The sequence below is a fragment of the Lissotriton vulgaris genome, chromosome 3_2 (genome assembly GCF_964263255.1).
Source record: "Lissotriton vulgaris chromosome 3_2, aLisVul1.2, whole genome shotgun sequence".
Classification (NCBI taxonomy): Eukaryota; Metazoa; Chordata; class Amphibia; order Caudata; family Salamandridae; genus Lissotriton; species Lissotriton vulgaris.
In genome coordinates, this window is record NC_141690.1 from 264,703,323 (window position 1) to 264,727,579 (window position 24,257).

General features: G+C 44.1%; 1 protein-coding gene across 1 annotated transcript in view; it reads left to right on the forward strand.

The window, feature by feature from the left end:
• The window catches only part of LOC147725648 (dedicator of cytokinesis protein 2-like), a 1,712,066-nt gene that overhangs the window by 12,857 nt on the left and 1,674,952 nt on the right, over positions 1 to 24,257 (forward strand). The window lies entirely within an intron of this gene.

The following is a 24,257-nucleotide window of genomic DNA, read 5'->3' on the forward strand; positions in this document are numbered from 1 at the left end:
CACAATTTGGCATTTTTGAAGGTGGCATGTGATGCACACACATGCCCATAGGGCATGTATGTGCGCCATATGCACACACATGTACATTTCAGGGGTGCAGCAGGGTGTCCTTGAGCCACCGCTGCACCCTTGAAATTATTCTCAATTTGCGAATAGCAAATTGCGAATCGCAAATTGAGATTAATTTCACAATCATTCCTATGGGCCTCCTGGCCCATAGGAATGAATGGGAAATTATTCCTTAATTGTGAATTCGCAAATTGCAAATTCGCAAATAAGGAAGATTAAGAAATCGCTAAAAAATAGGGATTTTTTACATACATCCCATTTTGCGATTTCTAATTAGCGATTCCTTAAAAATCGTTATTTAGATATCGCAAAATGGAATCTTAATACATCTGCCCCTTAGTCTCAAAAAGAAGGGCTCCAAAGGGGACCCCTCCCCCTTTGCAAATCAGTTATCACTCCAACTTGGTAGTCGATAATCGATCAATCGCTCGTGACCTCAATTACCATCACAAACTAGTAATATATACCTCATTGATTCGCAATTTCTAAGGAAAACCTATAACAAGCGACTACCAAATAGCGATAGAGTATGGTTTTTTAAACCTATTTGAGATTCAGAAGTAGATGAGGTGGACAGCGAATAGGAGGGCGCGATAATTGGACCTTGGGGTCCACCAGCTGTGGGTTTGAAGGGTTCTGAATAGACAGGGAGTGTGAGAGGTTGAGCATTGTCTCAGAGGAATACAATGTTAACCATTTCAGTACGGTTCCTTGTACTCTTAAATCATGCAGACTCATTGCGAGTGTAGGGTGGTCAATCGTGTCAAAGGCTGGAGAGAGCCCCTTCAGAAGTGGCGCTACTCCATATGAGCTGTTTGATGTCACCCCACCTTGCAATCAGTGCTGTGTCAGTGCCATGATCGAGATGAGATGCAGTTTAATGCCCCCGGGAGCAGCTTACATATAAAGAATATCGGGCCAAATGTACTAACATTAGGAATACCGATCTAATTGCTCTCTCTAACTCAGAGTTAGGAAATCAGTATTTCTAATGTATGAAACTCTTTTGAGTTTCATTAGTGATTACTAGTGGGCTGCAAAGAGGTCTAGCTCATGCATATTAATGAGGTAGGTCACAACTTGTGACCCATTTGGAATTGCAGCCATCATGGGGACGAGGGCCTGCTGAGGTCAGCAGACCTCCATGTCTGTGATTGCTTTTTAATAAAGCCATCTTTTTTTTAATGCAGCCTGATTTTCTTAAAGGAAAACGGAATGCATTTAAAAAAAAAAATTTGAACTGTGTAGTGAAATATTTTTAGTGATAGGCTGTGGTTTGTAGAACGACAGCATGCTTTTAACTTCTTGCATGCTCATGTCGAGCTCAGCTTTTTCATGGCCCGTGGAACGCTCAGGTGCGGGGAGAATTCCCCCGCTGTGCTGAACGTTCCACGGGAGCCAATGCACCTGTGACGAGCTGAGCTCGTCATGAGCACAGGAGCGCCGTAGCTCATGACGACCAGTTTACCTAGAAAAAGAACATTTCCCACTAGTAGGTATTTAGCTCTGCAGGATCTTGATAACGTGTTTTTAACAGTGGTTTAATATGAAACATTTTGAGTTCCCTTGTGAAAGTTCCACTTGATAAAGAACAATTGATTATAGCTCTGACCAGAGTGGCAGCCGAGCTTCGCGCTGGGCGCGGCTGCGCTGGTGAATCGCATGAGCAGGCGGTCTTTCAGCGCAGAAGGGACCGGCAGAGCTTCGCGCTGGGCACGGCTCCGCTACTGATTCGCATGAGCCGGCGGCCTTTCAACGCAGAGGGACGAGCTGAACTATGAAGGGTTGATACGGATGCCCCCATTGGACAGTACAATGTGTGACTGCACCACCATTGGGTGAATTCACTGAGTCTCTGAACCCATCTCCCAATTGTTGCCCTCGAGAGGGAGGAAGGGGCAGTGCTTAATTTAAATCAGTGGTTTCTGGTGCTCGCCACCGGCACTTAATTGTAAACACCGGCACTTATGAAAGCCTGCCACAAAGTGGCACTGTTTATCTAATTTCTAACAGTTGGTTATTAATTCAATATACATTAAAGACAATAATACCTGCTGCCCGAGTCAGACCTATAACTAGGGGGGCCTGGAAAAGGCTGAACTCACACTCGTAGGAGTGCAATTGTGAGTAGCTGTGTTGGCACTTTCATTGACATTGCTGGGTGGTGTAATGGGTAGTGCAAGCTACAGTGGCCTCCTGGCGAGAGCCTTGGCACCTATATTTTTACAAACTAACCACTGAGGAGGGGGCGCAGACCTCTGCATCACTGCATATGTGGCGCGCAATGAGTGTGCCCCCAGTGACCAGACTGACCCTGTGCACGTGTCAGAAATATGGTGGGATTACAGGGGCAAAGACTTCTCTGACTTATAAGTGGCCACGCCCCTATGCAAGTGATTCAGAAAAGGGGGTGGTGATGAACAGAGTGTCTGAATTAAGCAGACCACTCTTACCCAGTCCAAAGATCAGGGCTTGATCCATCACCGTTTTTTAGCTAACTGCACCATCCCAGCTCAGAACTTGGCTATATGCAAATTAGTCTGACCCTGGCCCAGTGCATCATGGGAACAGGGCAGACCAAACTACCAAGCCAATTCTTATACTGGGAAGGAAACAAGCTTCCGGGGACCGGTTTCTGGCATTTCAGCCGTCTTCGCCCGGGCTTGCTTGAATCCTGATGGTGCAATGAGCAAGGGACTCACATCTAAGTATACCCTTCCACGCTTATGGTGGACAAAAATGATTCAGAAAAGGGAGTGGTAATGAACAGAGTGTCTGAATTAAGCATACCACTCTTACCCAGTCCAAAGATCAGGGCTTGATCCATCACCATTTTTTAGCTCACTGCACCATCCCAGCTCAGAACTTGGCTATATGCAAATTAGTCTGTTCCTGTCTCTGTTCATCACCACCCCCTTTTCTGAATCCTATGCAAGTGAGGCACACCTGCACAATCCATTTTATAAAAATAAATTCAGAAGCATCTGTGGCCCCTTTTGTAATACCAGCATGCCCCACGAGCACAACAAACGGATGCAAACACCCCATGTACCACCGGGGCACTATCTGTAGTGACTCCTGGTCTAATGACATAGGGTCACCTCGGTGACACAGGTTAGCCTATTTCCCTTTGTCGATTTGCACTCATTCATTTTATTCCATATACTATAATATATCCTATTAATTTACCACTAACGTCTTCAGACTTCTCCGTGCTCGATTTCTAGCCCATCCATAGGCTGGAGTAATTCATTCTAAAACAGACTGCAGTCCCCCTCCTATAATCCGCATATCATATTATATTATATTATATTATATTATATTATATTATATTATATTATATTATATTATATTATATTATATTATATCATATTATATTATATTATATTATAGTATATCATATTATATTATAATATATCATATTATATTATATTATATTATATTATATTATATCATATTATATTATGTTATATTATATTAGATTATATTATATTATATCATATTATATTATATTAAACTATATTATAGTATATCATATTATATTATATTATATCATATTATATTATATTATATTATAGTATATTATATTATATTATATTATATCATATTATATTATATTATATTATAGTATATTATATTATATTATATTATATCATATTATATTATGTTATATTATATTATATTATATTATATCATATTATATTATAATAAACTATAATATAGTATATCATATTATATTATATTATATCATATTATATTATATTATAGTATATTATATTATATTATATTATATCATATTATATTATGTTATATTATATTATAGTATATCATATTATATTATATTATATTATAGTATATCATATTATATTATATTATATCATATTATATTATATTATATTATAGTATATCATATTATATTATAATATATCATATTATATTATATTATATTATATTATAGCATATTATATTATATTATATTATATCATATTATATTATATCATATTATATTATATTAAACTATATTATATTATACTGTATTATAATATATCATATTAGAGTCTATTGTATTATATTAAAGTATATTATAGTGTATTATATTTTAATATATTAAATTATATTATATCTATGAGGAAATATTCCCAAAAATGTACCATGTTCTCCATTGATAATTAATGCTCATTAATGTTCTTGTTAAATATATATGGAGGGCTTGTGTTTTTTCATATTATCCATGTTGAAATTGCCCCTAGGATTCACAGTAGGAGATTTATTCAAACAAAGAATTAAAAAACAGTTAAAATGTGTGTTGTCAAGTGTTTTATTTAAAGTATTCTGTAAATGTACAGAATATGCCCCTCTGTGGAATCACTATTGAAGGCCACATCTGATAAACATGAAATGTAAATGCTCAATTATCGTGATATACCAGCATGAATGATGTACTATTTATTTTTGAATTTTGTTTCATTATATTTTTGTATTTCGTGTCTCTGCCTTTCAGGCCATGTCTTGTCTTCACCAGTAGCTCAGGTAACATAGAATATGCATCATTTGAGAGCAGAGCCAGGGCTGAATGCTGCACAGGTGGCAGTGCTTGGGCAGACCAGGTGTGGGGAGGGGGGGGGGGGCTGGTGGGGGTCTCATCCCCTGTGGGATGGAGCTGGTCACAGGACGAATCCAAGCATCTCAAATGAACAGCAGCAAAGACATGAGGTTGCCACCTCCTCTCGGCCCCTGGTTTCCTGGAGTGGGATAGATGCCAGGCCCCCGCATAATCATCAATACACCTCTAAGTATTCCAAGTTGTGTGGTGAGCCAGAGGTGCGTCTCTTAAGAGGAGGAAAGACTAGAAGCACTCAGCCTCATTCTGTGTGTGCGAGACCCCGCCGAGGTTTGAATCCCTGCAGGGCTGACTCTGAGGTTCAGCCATCTAATGTCGATTACTTGACTGGCACTGAGATGAGGCCGTATTTGTGTGCCTTGATGGGTGCTTGTACCTCCCCCCCATGGTCACTCAGATCGCTTCCGATAAAATCCGACACAAAGGTGCAATCATTGGAGAAGTGTGGCTCTGGGGTTAGGTGGAGAAGTGTGGCTCAGGGGTTAGAGGCGGCAGACCTGGAATCAGAGGTCAGCCCAGGACCAGAGTTCAATTCCCGGCTCGGCGGGGTCTTGAGTCTTAAAAATGTCCATGGACTCGACAATTCTCGCTCTGGTGCCTACTCGACTCACGGGGTCACACTCTGCGACTCTGGGCAATAGCTTGCTTAATCTCCACAACGGCCCTTCGCGGCGGGATACCTTGTGGATACCCTGCCGGGGTTATCTCACAGGGGAATACCAGGACGGGTTCCCTAAGCAAGCGCTTAGATGCCTGCGATGTGGGTGATTTGCGCTATATAAATACATGTACATTACAGCCTTTCTGCAGGGTTGAGGTAAACATGAGCCAAAATATGAATGCGTGTGCTTACTGCGCCAAGAGCCACGGGCCACAATAGTTTCCAGGGTTTTTTCAGGTTCGACCTGTTGAAATGTAACGTGGGGGGCTTTATCGCAACAGGAAATGAGCACGTTTTATGGCTTCACAATGTAATGTACAGGGCCCTGTTAATTCTCAGAAAGCTGAAATACTGGAGACCCCGTGCATGAAGGGTGCCCCAAAACAAAGCAAAGAGAAGGAAGAACTATCTCTGAAACTAGGCTGGGGAACTAGTTTTGAAAGATCCGCTGTGGAAGGAACAGATAAAAGGGATGGCTCTGTGGACACCATTTTAACACAGAGTGCAGCTGTGTGCAGGTCTCACAATACTAGCAGACACCCCCCCGTTTAAAACTGCCACCTGCGCCATCTTTTCTGAGGGCAGAAAGGAACCAGCCAGGGCCCATCTGCTTCCTTCCTGGTGGTGCAAGCTGCTGCAGGTTGTGAAAGAGGTCGAGTTAAGACCCAGAGATGTGGTAACGCTGCAGCCTTCAACCGCAGAAGAGAGGCAATGCTTTCATGAATGCGCCTCGCAATTCGTTTCTGAGCACCTTTCATAAAAAATAAGTTTTGCAACTGAAACGGAGCTATATTTTTAAGTGTACCATGAAAGTGACTTTATTGTTTACTCTCTATTAATCATTAAAAAAAACAAGTGTTTATGGTGTTCCGAAACACAGCCACCCCTAACTTTTGACAAAGCACCAAGCAGAGCCACGTTCCCTTGGTTTTCATTGCTTGGAGCAGGCCTCACTGGGATTACAATGTTCAGGACCACTGCACGCTATGTTTCCTGCCTTTGTGCTTCATACATAATTTGTCATAATTATATATATATGTTATTTCAAAATCTAATCAGTTTTCCCGAAATACAATACAATGTATTGTAATTTTTCTGAAGCAATCAATAACTGTATATGAGTGGATAAATTATAGAGCCTGCATCGTGAAGAAAACCACCTGTTCCGTGCGAGCAGCAGCTCAGCTGTGGGATAATTGCATTTCCGGGATAAGAGGAGCTAGTCTTCGATGATTGTTCACAACTCCTTAAGTTACACACGTTTAAGGTGGTGACAACAGAATAAATACAGCTGCAGTGCACTCTGGCGCAGCGCCAAAATGTATGCACAAATTACCGTAGATTAAAAAAAAACTAAATCTGCATGGAATGGGGACGCCACAGATACCCAATGAAACCTGTTTTCAACTCGGTAATGAGACCATGGTTGGTATCTTGTTCAAAGTGTCTACCACAAAGGAGTGGGACTTCAGGCAGCCAATGCAAAGTGTCTACGACACCAGTGTCACCAGTGTAGTTGTTGATGTCTAGGGGGAGGCCCTCTCAGCCTCCTGCTTTTTAAAGCAGCCGCGACCCTTCCCCTGCGCACCGTCTAATGATGGAGCCCTGGCGCTTCCTGCCAGAGTCAGAGGCCCTGGTGTGTTGACACACTCGGCCCCAGGCCCTGTGCGTGGTGAGAGGATGTGGCCCATCGGCTTAAGCTGCCGACTCTGGTGCAGAAACCAGGAATCGAGCCTCGAAGTCGCGTCTACATGCATCCTGTGATTCTGGGCAAATCACTTAGGCCCACATGCATCATTGTAGGAATTTGCAATTCCTAAATTGCGAAAATTAAGGAATCGCAATTTAGGAATCGCAAATTCCTATGCATTAAAAATTCGCAAAAGTTTTTGCGATTTCTTAATTTTCCTTATTTGCGATTCCTTAATTGCGAATCGCAAATAAGGAATCGCTTTACATTGATTCCTATGGGCCTAGAGGCCCTTAGGAATCAATGGGAAGGCATTCTCATTTTGCGAATTCGCAATTAAGGAATCGCAAAATGAGAATGCAATTTCAAGGGTGCAGGGGAGTCCAAAGCACCCCCCCTGCACCCCTGGAATGTCGCGTAAGTATATTTTACTCACACACATGTCCCAAAGGCATGTGTGTGTGTGTAACATGTAAGTATCAAAAATGCATTTTTTTGCATTTTTGAAACTTTTCGCAAATTACCATGAAGGTTTACTTCATGGTAATTTTCCCCTTCCTAATTGCGAATTCGCAAATTAAATAAAATCATGCATAGCACAGCATATAAGAAATCGCAAAATTTGCGATTTCTTTAATGCTATCGCAATTTGAGAAATCGCAAAAAATTGCGATTTCTTAAATTGCGATAAATGAAAAAAATGATGCATCCCAAAAAAGGTTTTTGCATTCGCAAACGGCCGATGTTTGCGATTCGTGCCGTTTGCGAATGAAAAAACGCTTGATGCATGTGGGCCTTAATCTCCCCGTCCCTGAATCTGTAATGTAAATACAGGGTCGAGTTTGCACTATATAAAATATGCACAAAAAACAGTACTGCTGCAGCTCAGGTCTGTGTGTGCGGTCCGCAGCTCGGTCACGGCGAGGATACGGTACTTCCTCATCATTAAAGGCCGCTTAGTTTTGGCCAAAGTCAGTGGCACACCCCTGTCAGAAATAGGTGGAAAGAAGGAAAATCTTTTTTATTTCTATAACAGTGTTGATTTATAAGGCATTCCAATTGAAGGAGTGAGGACTCGTAGGGGGTCGCGCAGGGGTAGGGACCGGGCCGGGGAGAGTTTCAAAATAAAATAAAAACACTTACCGGACCGGGTCAACGTCACCTCTGCTCCGGCCCCAGGGTCCTGTTGGTTGGCGCCTACAAACAGCTGCAACGTCACTGCTGGCAAACCCTCTTAGAGCAGGGCTGTTCACCGCCCTGCGCCTGCCCGTTAGGAGACCGATGTTTGAGCCTTTGCTCAACCTTCGCTCTCCTAATGGGCATGCGCCAGCAGAGCAGACACTAGTGCGCATGAGTGGGCACGGAGGGAAAATTCGCCCTCCGTCCCCACTCATGCGCACTTCTGTTGTTGTGCTGCCTGCCCCATGTCTGACAATCATGTCAGTGAGTCAACATGACGTCGGACCGCTCACCCCCTTCAGACTCTGGAGGGGGTGGGCAGTCCGACGTCATGCCATTGCTGACTGACATGATTGATTGTCAGTTCTCCCTAGAGACGCAGAGGGAGCTGCGGGCGTGGGTGGCTTGTTGGGCAACGCCCCAGCGCCCTTAACGGACGCACCGCCACTGGGTACCAGGGTATGGAATCTCTGGAGCCTCCTGATGGATTGGTGAGGGAGCCTGCTGAAAAAAGATCATTTGGACTCCCCCGGACCCTAATCCACCCAGTGTTTTTTTTTTTTTTAAAAGGACAGGAGCCCATCTATTTTACATTTTTAATGGAGATCCGTGATCCACAGTGAATTTGTAGTAATGTTTTTAAAAAACAAATTTTTTTAGGCCGGGGGGTCTCGAGGTCTTGTGGGTGCAGTTTATCCATACCCTGCCCCCTTTATTTTTAAAATCTTTTTACAAGACAGGTGACTGAGTCCCCAAGTTCTAGACTGGCTGCTGCCACGTCTTTGATGATATGGTGACCTCCAATAATATCTTCTCTTTTGATCTTTTGGGATTGTAGATCATTCACAGTGTGACATATATATTATATTCATAAATTCTCAAACTTAATTTCTCACAAAAAAGACCAAACGGGTTTACATTAAATCACAACCCACTTTCTGTACAAAGATCTAGCTTTCTGCCAAATTTGGTGTAGTGGAGTTTAGCCGTTTTTGCGATATCGGTGTTAAAGTTTCATATGGAAAATTGCAAAGGGACATGTGTCTTGACCACTACTTGCTAGATCACCCCAAAACTTTACGGGAAGAAGCTGAGATGGCTGAGACTTTTTTGGAAGGTTTCGTGAAGAGCCGCTAAATGATGCCAAAGTTATTAGCAAACAAAAAACTGTATTTCCTGTGGAAACATGGTCCTAAGTATATCTATTCATTTGCGACTGGTTAATATATTATATTCATGTAAAAACCAAAGGTTAAAGGGAAGTTATAGTTAGGTGAAAAGGTTTGTTAAAACGTACCACATTAAATGAACAAAACCATTGAAATGTACCAGTTGTAATTATCTCAAGCAACTTTAATTTGTGCCTTAAGTAACTATTACTCGTGTGCTACCATGCACAGCATTGCTATCAATGATATATTGTCAGATGTTGTATTGATGTTAATCAGTGATATCATAGAATATGTCATGAGTGATGTAATATGGGAGGTAGTTAGCAGCGAATCGCGAATGCGAGTAACTATGACTGGTGAATTTCAGTGGTTTTATTTGTTTAAAACATGTTGTAACCAACATTAAATCCTTTTAACCTTTGTGTTTTTCAGTGACTGGCTAAGGATTGTTTTCTTTTATGTAAAGAAAGGTATTATTACAATAATTAACTATAAGTTCACTTTAACTGTTGTCTTTTTTCGGTAAAGTTTAATGTTTTTTTAACGTAAAGTAAGAAGTCCATCACTGTGCATAATCCTGCATTGGCCCCCGCCATGCACGCCCCCCTTTGGCAGTTCGATGCACAGGGTTGGCCTGTGGCCAGATCTTGCACCCAGCCCCTGTGGACACCCAGCACCCTCCCATCGCACATGGCTGACTATGTCATGTAGCAAACAAATTGCGTAATTTTAAGTAAAGCAGATACACTGGCTTTGTCACAGTCCAGAACACCAAACATTAAAAGAGGTGAGCCTATTGATTTTGTCAAGGGGTCAGCACATCAACATATATAAAGCAGACCTGCCCCAGGTGGGCACCGGGGCATCCATGTAAACAAATTTCCCGCTCCCACCAGCACCCGGTATGAGTGATAGCTGGGATGGCAGCAGGGGTTGTGGGAACCTTAGCGTTCCCCCGAGGCCTCCACCATTTGCCCTGGGCACCGGGGCACCCATAAAATACAACATAATAAATGAGCGGCAAGCTCCAGGAGAGTTCCAAGCAAGGGGCACCCTATAATGTGCTTTGAGGGCTTTTTGGTAATATTTGTGGATCCTGGTGGCACCCCTAGAAGAAGCAGGGGCACCAACTAGTTTGTTTTTTAATGTCGTGAAGGGCTGCGGGGAGCACAACAGCCCACCAGCAACATGATAACAAAATATTGCAGTAAGTCTCCTTGGTCATGGAATCAATGACCCCAGGAGAGCTTGACATATTTTTTTAAGTGCTCCAAGCTGAAGCATTATGCTCCTCAGTTGGAGAGCAGGAACCTCCACGTGTTTGGTCCGTCCTCTAGCTGCACATTGTGGCCTACAAAATGTTTTGGAAAGTCTCAAAAACATGTTTAATGTTTTGTAATGTTTTAATGAAAATAATTTTGGACAATCCCTATTATTAAACACTAAATTATATGAATTTACTAACTATATATTTGACTATAGTTATTGGTGACTTTTTGATAAGGGGAGCCCTCAGGCTCCCACTGCCCCTGCTAGTACCGCAGCCAGCACCCATGCGGGGTCCATGTTGGGGTCCATGGGGAATCCTCAAGGTCCAGGCAGGCCCTTCTGGCTCCTTAGCTAGCACCCATCCTCGGTGCTGGTAGGTACCAGCTCTATTCCTCTGCTCCTGCCGTGGTGGGAGCATCTTTCTTCTGTTATCCCGCCACGCATGAGCAAAGTTGTGTTTCCTGCCTAGGGAAATGCTGGCAGGGACTTTGAAAAAAAAAAAAATATATATATATATATATATATATATATATATTACCTACTGGCGGTCGCCAGTAGGTATTTATAGTTAGGACCTAGTTTCCATAGGAAATCCGCAACATTCTATTGGGAATAACTTTGGCGCGGTTGATGAATTTTAGCAAATTTCTCAAAGAAGGTGGCCCGCTCTGCTCCGCTCCTTCCCTGAAAGTTTTGGGGGGATTCGTCAGGTGGGGGCTGAGAAAAAAGGGGGGTCCCAAAACGTGTTTTCCACATGTTATTTTCCTTAGGACGATTAGACACGACTACAGCCCGAACGGCTGAACGGAATTACAAGAAATTGGGCAAAATGGTCTGATTCGCAGAGCGCCCTTTTGTTTAAATGGTTTAAATCCCTCCAGTAGTTGTTGAGAAAATCAAATGTGAAAAAATGTATATATCTGGGCGGAGCCTAACCACACATCTCATTGTGAGATCTGATTGGCTGTCAGCACTTCATCCAAGAAATGTTGGCAGCCATCTTGGGACCAATATACATGATAGCACCTCATTAAAAAGCATTGCAGTTAATAGAAGGTTTTAAGACTTTCGTTACATTATAAATCATTTGTTGATGGTACCATACTCATTTTAGGAATTGTGGTGTGTTCTAAGGTGACTTTACCATGTGAAAAAGCCTTCTGCTGGGAAATCATGAATCATGTTTGAAAGAAAACTATTATCTCATGCTTTTCCCACAGTGGTTTGGAAGGGGATCTGTAGTACATGCAAGTCCTCATTCTAGTCTTGCTCAGTAATGCCTACACTCTCTGTTCTATATTCTATGTTCAACTCTGCCTTCTCTTTGTAAGTTCCACTCTCTGGCAGTTGACCGGTTGTTGCTGCTGTGGGTGGTCTGCTCTTACGCTTTCTCCTAACCTGAATAAAGGAACCTGCTGGAATCATCCACCGTGTCTGATACTTCTTTACAACAGTATTTTGGCGACGCTTCTTCGAACCCTGCACCTTTCCGCCATCTTCCGACTTCAAACAGCTAAGAGCAGACCGATTCGAGTTGAATCCCTGTCTACGCTTCGAGATCCTGCCTAAGAGGATTGACGGCTTCACTTTCAGCTACACTACGGAACCGGCAAGTTTTTACCTCCTTCTGTCTCTGTTCCGTTTGCTTTCTTCCTCTGCTGTCTCCCGTCTGGCGATCTCCTACTCCTTCAGCGTCTCGGCAGCACTGATGACGCATTGGAATTCTCCGGGGGAGTCAGCGATCCTGCTTGTGACGCTAGTATGTGCTCCTCTTCCTCTGCGTGATTGCTTCAACACGCCGTCTCCCTCAGACGACCAACGCGTTGAACGTCCACGTCATCACGCTGGGAGCCATTTTGGATCTCTATGGTTACGCATTCAACTCCAGCAACGACGATGCGCTCGTCTTGTGCGCATTTATGACAAGTAAAGTTTTTACTTATTCCTGTTTGTAGCGTTTCGCCCTGGAACACATTGCCTTAATTAACTATTTACTCATTTATTTCTCTTGACATTTTCAATTTTTCTGTGTACTATTTTCCGCAATCGATTGCATTAACTGCATTCCGTGTTTCTCACCACAATTCAAACATGGCTGAACAGTTACCCTTTCAGTCTGGCTCTGTTGTTTTGCCGCCTAGTTTTCTTTCTTTGCCTGGCCAACCCAGCATATCATGGGAAGACTGGTTTCCCATGTTTGAGAACTATCTTGATGCACTGGATGCTCAAGAATCTTCTGCAAAACGCAAGAAAGCACTTCTTTTGGGTTGTCTTGGTAAGGAAGGACAGCGTGTCTTCAGGTTCTTGCCGCAAGTTCTTTTACCTGGCGCACAGGCCCCGTTGGATGAGTATAAGGAGGCTGTGTCTCGCCTTGAGGTCAGGTATGCCAAGGAGGAAAACCTTGTCATGAACAGGTATAAATTTTACACCAAAAGTCAAAAAACTGGTGAGAGCATAGATGACTTTGTTTCTAGATTGCGCGAAATGTCAGTGAAATGCAACTTTGGCAATATGACTGATGAGCTGATCAGGGATCAGCTTATCGTACAATGCAATAACAAAAAAATCCAGGAACGTCTTTGGGCAGCGAAGAATCCCAATCTGCAAACAGCAATTGACTTGGCGAAGGTTGTTGAACAGTCCCAAGGGTGTATGAAGGAGTTAGAAAAAAGGGCAACTTCAAGTGACGTCGGTGAGGTGTCTTGTCATTCGTATATGTCCTCAAGTCAAGAGGATGATGACCGAGACGAGGTTGCACTTCTTAAACAGAGAAAGTTCTTCAACAAAAAGTCTGTTAATGTTAAGCCTAATAACACTGTTAAACCTTTTTCTTCTAGGCAATGTCTTAGATGTGGTAGTCTTGCACATGCCTCTGATTCTAAGTTTTGCTTTGCAGCCAAACAGGAATGCATGAAATGTGGTAAATTGGGGCATTATGCTCGTGTTTGCAGAAGTAAAGCACGTCCTTCTGTTTCATATGTTAGTGATATTACAGTAGTTGAAGATGACACTGACAAAATTTTGGTGGTTGGTAATAACAGTGATCTTCAACATGAAGACCACAAACGTAGAAATAGGCCTAAGGCTCTTTTCATTATTAATGAAAAGGAAGTTTACTTGATGGTGGACACTGGTTCGCGATACACAATTATTCCCAATTCACTTTTTGTTGATTTGTGGGGTATGGGTCCTCTTTTTCCTACGGATATTTCTCCTGGTGGTTATCAGGGGGAACCTCTGAGCATCCTTGGGTATTTTGAGGCTGACATTGTGTTCTCAACCAGACAAATTTTTGGTAAGGTATATGTCTCAGAGTCTGGCCCCGCTATACTTGGGTGGATACACCAATATGACCTTTGCATTGTCGTGAATCCACGAGCTGATCCACAGGTCATGGTTGTGGAAGACTCTGATCTATTTTCTTTACTCTCTAGATTTAAAAATGTCTTTGGTGAGAGTTTGGGTCGGCTCAAGGGCTATTCACATAAAATTATAATCAAACCCAACTCTGTCCCCGTACAACACAAGGTAAGACGCATTCCTATCATCATTAGGGATGAGGTCAAGGGTCTCCTTGATGACATGTTGAATTCTGGGGTTATTGAGCCTGTTGAAGCCTCCCCTTGGGTTTCGCCCATTGTCGTCACCAAGAAGTCTGACGGCAAGCTCCGTTTCTGTGTCGACCTCAGGTCTCTCAACCACTGTGTTGTTGCCGACACCTTCCCACTACCCAATATATCTGAATTAGTTACCACTCTTAATGGTGCGAAGTTCTTCTCAAAATTGGACCTCAGGAGTGCATACCATCAAATTGACCTTCACAAAGACTCCAAGTCCCTGACAGCTTTCATCACTCCCTGGGGTACCTTCCAATTTACTCGTCTGCCATTTGGTCTCAAGTCAGCAGCCAGCGTTTTTCAGCGCATGGTCTCAGGTATCTTCGAAGGTGTGCCCAAGGTAGTCTACTTTCAAGACGACATCCTGATTTATGGTTTGACTGAATCTCAGCACAATTTCACTCTGAATATTGTCCTTGAGAAGTTATCTGATGCTGGTCTGACTTTACGGAAGGACAAATGTTTGTTTGGTGTGTGTGAAGTAGACTATCTGGGCTACACCATCACTTCCTCTGGTATTAAACCCAAAAGAAACCTATGTGAAGCTATTCGCTCTGCACCCTCACCCTCTGACAAAGACCAGCTTCGTTCCTTCATGGGATTGATAGAGTATTACTCTAAGTTCGTACAAAATTTTTCTGACAAGACTGTGTCTATTAGATCTTTGCTTAAACGGGGTGTAAGTTTTATTTGGGGGTCTGAGCAAGAGAAATGTTTTGTGGACATCAAAAATGAAATTTGCAATGCTAAAATGCTGTCCCCCTTTGATGTACGCAACAGATCTATCGTCACTGTTGATGCTAGTGCACATGGTCTGGGGGCTATGTTGTCTCAATTGTGTGGGGGATCAGAAGTCACCATCGCCTTTGCCTCCAGGACCCTCACTGATACGGAAAAGAACTATTCCGTTATCGAAAGGGAGGCATTGGCGGCCTCTTGGGCTGTTGAATATTTTCGTACTTACTTGTGGGGCTTGAAGTTCACTCTGCGATCTGACCATAAGCCCCTGATCAAAGTTCTTTCACCTGGTGGGGCAGGTAAAGGTTCTGCCCGCCTTATGAAGCTAGCGGCCAGACTACAAGAGTTTCAGTATTCGGTAGAATACATCCCAGGTTGGAGGAATGTCCAAGCCGATTGTCTCTCGAGACTATCTATGGATTGGCGTTCTCCTCACAATTCAGTTGTTTCACTTGACTCAGATGATATAGCTGTGGCCTCGGTGGAGGATGCTGTTTTTGTAGGCGAGGGTATCTTCTCTCCCAGTGACTGGTCTAGAGAAATGTCTGCTGATGCCACCCTTCAGGAGGTCATCAAACTTATAACGTTGGGGCCTAGACGAGAGAGTTCTGTCCCTGTCGCTGTTCGGCCTTACATTAAGGTCCTAGATGATCTTTCTATTGTTGGGGACATTATTTTTAAAGGTGAGAAATGTGTACCCCCCTTTGGGATAAGAACTAAGTTACTGGCTTTGGCACATGAGGGGCACATGGGCCAAACCCTTACCCAAAGGCGTTTAAAAGATCACTTCTGGTGGCCTGGCGTTGACTCCCAAGTTGTAGAGTGGGTTGAGAATTGTTCTCTCTGCAGGGAAGGGGAGAAACGATTGAAGACTGGTCCAAAGCTTGTTGATGGTGCACATGTCCTTTCACCAAATTTGCCCTGGCATACCATTGCCCTTGATTTTATTGGCCCAATGGGTGAGTTAGGGGAGAGTGATAGATTTGCTATTGTTGTCATTGACGTTTTCACCAAGTGGTTGGTTGTTCATTTTACCAATGATATCACTTCTTCCTACTCCATCAGGTTTTTGGGTAATCTCTTTAAGGATGAGGGCCTGCCTGCCGTCTTGATCACTGATAATGGTCCACAACTCACCTCCAAGGACATGGAGATCTTCTTGAAGGAGTGTGGCGTTTCCCATCATCTTACATCCTTATACAACCCTCAGGGCAATGCTGTTTGCGAAAGAGCCAATAAAGTTGTTAAGGGTATCATACAGATGGCATCCAGTGGTGGTCACATTGTCAGGAAAATGGTGAATGAAATGTTATGGGCATATCGCACCACTCCTTTGGCTAGTGGCGATTTGTCTCCATTTCAATTGATGAGAGGACGTGATCCTGGTTTAAAGTTAGTCCCGTCATGGATGAAGGATGTTGTTACTCTGCAGGCTCAGGGTAATTTTCCAGATGATCTTCAAACTAGTGTTGCTGAATCTACTCCAAATGTCACTCCTTTCCCTCCTTTCCTTGTGGGAGATTTGGTCAAGATCAAATTGGGGAGGTTACAAAAAGGTTTGTCCAAGTTTAAGGGCTCATTTAAGGTCAAGAAGGTGCTTGACCATTGTGTCATTTTAAATAATGGCGAGTGCTGGAACTTCAGGAGAGTTGCCCTCTACAAGAGAGAAAAGGGTTCTTCCTCTTTGTTTCCTGTGCACTCTGATGCTTCTACTTCTTCCACTTCTTGTTCTGATGATTCTGTCACTAGTGGATTTTTATTGGCAAATGAATCTGATGTCTCCTTACCCTCTAATGGTGCCCCTCTTGCTTCTCATGTACAAGATGATGTCATTGTTTCTGGTGGGGGTGATGCACCTGCTCTGTTGCTCGGTCCTACCCCTGTTCCAAGTTCTTCTCTTTCCGCACGTCCTCTTAGGCCTCGGCGGCCTCCTACTTACCTACAGGATTTTGTTCGTTAAGTTTTATTTGTTTTTTTTTGTTTTTGTTTTTTTTGTTCTCAAACAACAGAAAGGAAGAAGATGTGTAGTACATGCAAGTCCTCATTCTAGTCTTGCTCAGTAATGCCTACACTCTCTGTTCTATATTCTATGTTCCACTCTGCCTTCTCTTTGTAAGTTCCACTCTCTGGCAGTTGACCGGTTGTTGCTGCTGTGGGTGGTCTGCTCTTACGCTTTCTCCTAACCTGAATAAAGGAACCTGCTGGAATCATCCACCGTGTCTGATACTTCTTTACAACAGGATCTATAAGCTAAACTGAAAGAATATTTTCTGTAAATTCACATTATCTTTCTCAGTCATGTGAGAATGAAGTCTGACATTCTCAGTAAAACATGTACATCCAACAAGGACAGAGACTGTCAGTTGATTCCTTTGTGTTCTACTGCAGCCTCCTAGAGTGTTCTAAAGAACAACTAGAGTGCTAACAGTCCTACTTATTACAAAGGTACGGCACACCTGAAGCCATCTTGATTGGAATAAAGTGGTAACTCTTAAAACATTTAATTTAAAAAAGGAACAAAATGAGGGGGTATATTTTGCCATAGAAAGTATGATTAGTGTTTCAGAAAGAAAAATTAGGGCGCATTTTGAGTGACTTCTCAATTCCTCTTCTATTTCATTAAAAAATTCTGTCATGCAGTCTCTCAAGATGGCCACCAGAGACACAAGAGCCCAAATGTAGCCCAAATATCACCCAGATGTAGCCTAAGTATAGCCCAATGACAGAATGTTTCAGAGTGTTCTAAAGAACAACTAGAGCGCTAACAGTCTTACTTATAACAAAAGTATGGCACACCAGAAGCCATCTTGATTGGAATGAAGTGGTAACACTTAAACATTTAATTTGCAAAGGAACAAAATGAGGGAGTTCATTTTGCCATAGAAATTATGATTAGTGCTGAAGAAAGAAAAATTAGGGCACATTTTGACTTCTCAAATCCTCTTCTATTTCATACAAAAAAAATTCTGACATGCAGACTGAAACATGCACTTTGAATACCAGCAGCAGACTTCCCTGGTGAGCAGTAGCTTTACTACAGTGATCTAATGAGCAACTAGTGCTAACATTCAGAATTTATGGCAAATGTGTGACACATCTGAAAGCCTTCTTGATGGAACCAAAGTAAACAAGCATTGAAAATGCAATAGATCTCGCCCTCGTTTAAATTAAAGCCATTCTGTTTGTAATGAGGTGGCTTTTTAGCTTTGCTTTTGTTATGTTATGTTATGTTATGTTAAGGCCGTACTTTTAGAGCGCACGGCTACCCCAAGGGGTGTCCCGGCGCTTTGGCAAAGAGAACCTGAAACCTAAGAGCACATAGGCAGCGGCACTACAGTCACAGTGATTACGCGGAAAAGAGCATGGTCTTCAGCTCTTTCCTGAAAGCTAGGAGACTCTTAGCTTTGCGGAGGGAGAGAGGGAGCTCGTTCCAAAGGCGAGCTGCCACATGTTGGAAGGACCGTCCTCCCATCCGAACTCGTTTGGCGATAGGCACCTCCATTTTAGCCAAATCGGCTGACCGCAACGTCCTCCGCGGCACATAGAAAGCGGTACGCTTCCTACTATAATTAGGACCGACAGAGTGAAGGGCTTTGAAGGCCAGCATAAGGATTTTAAATCTGATTCTTTTGGAAATAGGTAGCCAATGCAGCCTAGCTAGAAGCAGTTGGGCGCTGGCTCTCCTTGGCAGGCCAAATATGGCTCTGGCCGCCGAATTTTGGACAATTTGCAGTCTAGCCAGGAGGTACTTGGGCAGACCAGCAAAGAGCGCATTTGCGTAATCTAACCGAGACCCTACTAGCGCCTGGACTACCGTCTTCCGATACTGTAGGGAGAGCAAAGGAAGAAACTTCCTCAGCATCTTAAGGATGCCGAAGCATTTCCCTGATATCCCCATAATATGGGGGCGGAAGGAGAGGTCATCATCAAATACCACTCCAAGATTTTTCACTTGGGAAGATGATTTCTCAGGGGGGAACATGTCCTGGGGCCACCAGGACTTCCAGCCCGGATCAGGGGCACAGCCAAAGAAAAGCAACTCAGACTTATCCGAGTTGCATTTCAGGCTGTGCCGCTGAAACCACGCAAAGACTGCACTCAGACAGTCTTTGATCCTGTCGCCGTCAAAAGCCTCTCCTTTGCTGCATGTAAACAGGAGCTGGGTGTCATCAGCGTATGAGATGACCCGGGCCCCATAAGCCTCCGCTACCAACGCCGGAGGGGCCATATAGATGTTAAAAATGGTGGGGCTCAGAATGGACCCTTGAGGAACCCCAACCTCTAGCGATGGCATTTCAGCGGAGAACGGTGGAGCCCAGATCACCTGTCGGCGGTCCGATAAAAAGGATTGAAACCAGTCCAACACCGTCCCCCGCAGTCCGATCTCCCTGAGTCTTAATAGGAGACCAGCATGAGGGACGGTGTCGAAAGCCGCCGACAAATCCAGCATGACTAACATAGCCTTGCCCCCTAGATCGAGCGTCTCCCTGATGGCGTCGGTCACCTCCACGAGGGCTGTCTCCGTGCTATAATTAGCACGGAAACCGGATTGAGAGTCATGGAGAATGTTGTTATTCTCAATAAAGGTGGTAAGTGTATACTGAACATGCTTCTCAACCACCTTCGCCAGAGCAGGGAGAAGGGAGATCGGTCTTTAGTTACCAGCAGCAAAGGATCTAACAGAGGTTTTTTGATCAGCGGCAGAATAAGTGAGTGTTTCCATTCCCGAGGCACCACTCCGGAGCTCAAAGACAGATTGAGCAGGGGGTTCAACAAGCTGTTTACTGCCGATGCCACCCTGCCCAAGCACTTTGCCGGACAAGCATCCAGGGGTGAGCCAGATTGAAGCCGAGACAGTAGCTCCAGCGACGTTGCACAAGACAACTGCGGAAAGACCGATAGTGTGGGTCCAGGCTCTGCCTCTAAGGATGATACTGGCCGATTGCTACCGAAGTAATCGGCAACCAAGGAAGAGTCCACGGGAGGAAAGGAGTCCTGAATGGTTTTAATTTTTGTGACAAAAAAGTCAGCAAGCTGCCTAATCCACTCTTCCGTATGAGAGTGTGAGAGGGCACCTGCGGCAGGATCAACAAACTCTTTAACAATTCTAAAGAGTTCCCTACTCATGTTATCCGCCCGATCTATCCTGTGCTCAAGATATTCCTTTTTGGCTGCGGAAATATGTTTATGGTACTGTTTTATGGCATCACGGTACTTTGTTTTCTCCACTGGGTCGTATTTACGACGCAGAGTCTTTCTGCCTTTTTACAATCTTGGCGCATTTTACGTAGTGTGGAGGTAAACCAAGGAGCAGAATCATGACAAGGAGCAGTTCTAGTTGACTCCACTGGGGCTAGCTCCTCAAATCTTGTTTGCAGCCATTTCTGAACCAAAGTCAGATCAGTTTCTAAGTTCCCTGTAAATTTGCATGGGTGTTGACAGAGCGCCTCCGATAGCATGTCTGCTGTCACTAAATGGAACGCTCTGGATTGACGAGTCGCTTCCTTCTGTGTTCTTTGACTAGTCCTAGTCTCATATGAGATAACAAACTTTATTAAAAAATGGTCAGACCAAAGGACTGGGAGTGGCGAGGACACCTCGATCGGCACCGTAGAAAAGATGAAGTCTAGCGTGTGTCCTTTAACGTGGGTAGGACTATCAATAAAAGGGGCAAGCCCCAGCAGTGCAGTAATATCCCGCAGCTTAGACGCATTGGCGTCTGATATCGAGTCCATATGTAAATTTAAATCGCCCAGCAGCATACAGTGTGCTGATCTCATGCAGGGTACGGAGAGAGCCGCCTGCAAGTCTTCAATGAAGGAGCCAATTGGCCCGGGTGGTCTATACACAAGAATCCCTGTGCATGTCTGAGAAGCCGAAAGACTAAGTGTAAAGCCTAGAGATTCACATCCTGCGATGTTCTCCACAGGAAAAGAGGAACAACCCAAGGCCTTATCCACTATCAGGGCAACTCCTCCTCCTCTACCCCCAATTCTGTCTATCCTTAAAATGGTGTAATTAGACGGAAGGGCACAGGCAACATCCGGTTCAGACCCTGCCCCCAACCAGATCTCAGTTAGGAATAGACATGATATATTGGAGTCTGCAAGCAAGTTCCAGATGTCCGTAGAGTGGCAAGCCAGGGACCTGGTGTTCAAAAGAGCACAGTGGTAGTGCTAGGTGGGAGATGGAAGAACAGGATTTGGCGAAGCCGTTGGGCGCCAACCGCACGAAGGGCAGCCTTTTTCCAGAAGACGTCCACCGGGAAAAAGACATTTACAACCCAAAGGACGTGCGCGGAGGGATAGTAAAGCATCCGCGCTGTAGGTAAACACCCCGGAAGGTAGTGAACGACACATACCTTAGGACCAATGGAGCGCCCCTGCTGGATATGAGCCGTAGCCTAGAGTCCCGCCACGTACGCCTCCGAGACGCTGACGAGCGCAGACGGGCAGGACTCTGGCACGACTCAGGCGCAGGGAAGGCGCGACCGCTGCGCGTCACCGCTGCGCTCTGCAAGCGAGCATTAAGTAGCGTCGTCTCGGCGTCCCAGGTCACCTGGACGCTCCAAGATGGCGCTCGCGCTTCAAGCCCAAGCCAAGATGGCGCTGACAACCACAACCTCCCAGTAACCCGGACCCGCCAAACAGCGGTGGTGATTCCACAAATTACAGTGCAGGTGAGGGGCAGCCCACAGTTAAGACCAGGGGAGAAGGCAGAAATTAAAAATAAAATTAAATCCAAAACGGGGATTTTTTTCAATTTGCACTAAGTAGACGAGCGCGCGACCAGCGCGACCAGCAGCAAGGCGCTGAATTAATTCTCGGCCTCAGGAACCTAAACAGGCTCACCTCCCAGCCAGCTCGCCTTAAGTAGCGTCGTCTCGGCGTCCCAGGTCACCTGGACGCTCCAAGATGGCGCTCGCGCTTCTAGCCCAAGCCAAGATGGCGCTGACAACCACAACCTCCCAGTAACCCGGACCCGCCAAACAGCGGTGGTGATTCCACAAATTACAGTGCAGGTGAGGGGCAGCCCACAGTTAAGACCAGGGGAGTAGGCAGAAATTAAAAATAAAATTAAATCCAAAACGGAGATTTGTAAAAATTTGCACTAAGTAGACGAGCGCGCGACCAGCAGCAAGGCGCCGAATTAATTCTAGGCCTCAGGAACCTAAACAGGCTCACCTCCCAGCCAGCTTGCCTTAAGTAGCGTTGTCTCGGCGTCCCAGGTCACCTGGACGCTCCAAGATGGCGCTCGCGCTTCTAGCCCAAGCCAAGATGGTGCTGACAACCACAACCTCCCAGTGACCCGGACCCGCCAAACAGCGGTGGTGATTCCACAAATTACAGTGCAGGTGAGGGGCAGCCCACAGTTAAGACCAGGGGAGAAGGCAGAAATTAAAAATAAAATTAAATCCAAAACGGGGATTTTTTAAAATTTGCACTAAGTAGATGAGCGCGCGACCAGCGCGACCAGCAGCAAGGCGCCAAATGAATTCTCGGCCTCAGGAACCTAAACAGGCTCACCTCCCAGCCAGCTCGCCTTAAGTAGCGTCGTCTCTGCGTCCCAGGTCACCTGGACGCTCCAAGATGGCGCTCGCGCTTCTAGCCCAAGCCAAGATGGCGCTGACAACCACAACCTCCCGGTAACCCGGACCCGCCAAACAGCGGTGGTGATTCCACAAATTACAGTGCAGGTGAGGGGCAGCCCACAGTTAAGACCAGGGGAGAAGGCAGAAATTAAAAATAAAATTAAATCCAAAACGGGGATTTTTTAAAATTTGCACTAAGTAGACGAGCGCGCGACCAGCGCGACCAGCAGCAGGCGCCGAATTAATTCTCGGCCTCAGGAACCTAAACCTAAACCTAAACTATTAGTGTTTTTCAAACTTTCATGTAAATAACATGCTTATGTATGCATATATGTATATGTATGCATGCATTTATATTTGTATTTATATAGATATGCAGATTATATATGTTTATATATATATATATAATATATATATATGTATATATATATATATATATATATATATATATATATATATATATATATATATATACACACATACATATATATAAATGCATATGCATATACATGCATATACATATGTGTATATGTGTGCGTGTAGAGAGGGGTAGAGAGGTAGAGGTGTAGAGGTAGAGGTGTAGAGGTAGAGAGGTAGAGGTAGAGACTAGTAGAGAGAGAAGTAGAGAGAGATAGAGAGTAGAGAGTGAGTAATAGAGAGTAGAGAGTGAGTAGTAGAGAGTAGTAGAGAGCAGTAAAGAGAGTAGCAGAGAGTAAGTAGCAAAGAGTAGTAGAGGGAATATTAGAGTGTGTAGTAGAGAGTAGTAGAGAGTGAGTAGTAGAGAGTAGTAGAGAGTAAGTAGTAGAGTGAGTAGTAGAGAGCAGTAGAGAGTGAGTAGTAGAGAGTAGTAGAGAGTGAGTAGTAGAGAGTGAGTAGCAGAGAGAGAGAATAGTAGAGAGTAGTAGAGAGTGAGTAGTAGAGTGAGTAGTAGAGAGTAGTAGAGAGAGTAGTAGAGAGTGAGTAGTAGAGAGTAGTAGAGAGTGAGTAGTAGAGAGTAGCAGAGAGAGAGAATAGTAGAGAGTAGTAGAGAGTGAGTAGTAGAGTGAATAGTAGAGAGTAGTAGAGAGTGAGTAGTAGAGAGTAGTAGAGAGTGAGTAGTAGAGAGTGAGTAGTAGAGTGAGTAGTAGAGTGAGTAGTAGAGAGTGAGTAGTAGAGAGTAGTAGAGAGAGAGTAGTAAAGAGTGAGTAGTAGAGACTAGTAGAGAGTGAGAAGTAGAGAGTGAGTAGTAGAGTGTAGTAGAGAGTGAGTAGTAGAGAGAGAATAGTAGAGAGTGAGTAGCAGAGTAGAAAGTAGTAGAGAATGAGTAGTAGAGAGTAGTAGATAGTGAGTAGTAGGGAGTGAGTAGTAGAGAGAGAGTAATAGAGAGTAGTAGAATAGTAGAGAATGAGTAGTAGAGAGTGAGTATTAGAGAGTAGTGGAGTAGTAGAGAGTGAGCAGTAGAGAGTAGTGGAGAATATTCCAAAGTTTGGCACAGCACTACTTGCACAACAAGTCCAATCAAATCATATCACTTAGAGTCCTTATTGAAGCGCTGAATCTTGGTGTATATTCAAATGCTTTTATTTTCCTTAAGTTTAAGTACCACAGCCAGCCGACACGTTTCGTTCTGTACAACAGAACTTCTTCAGGGCGTTCTTATTTCCTTCAAGT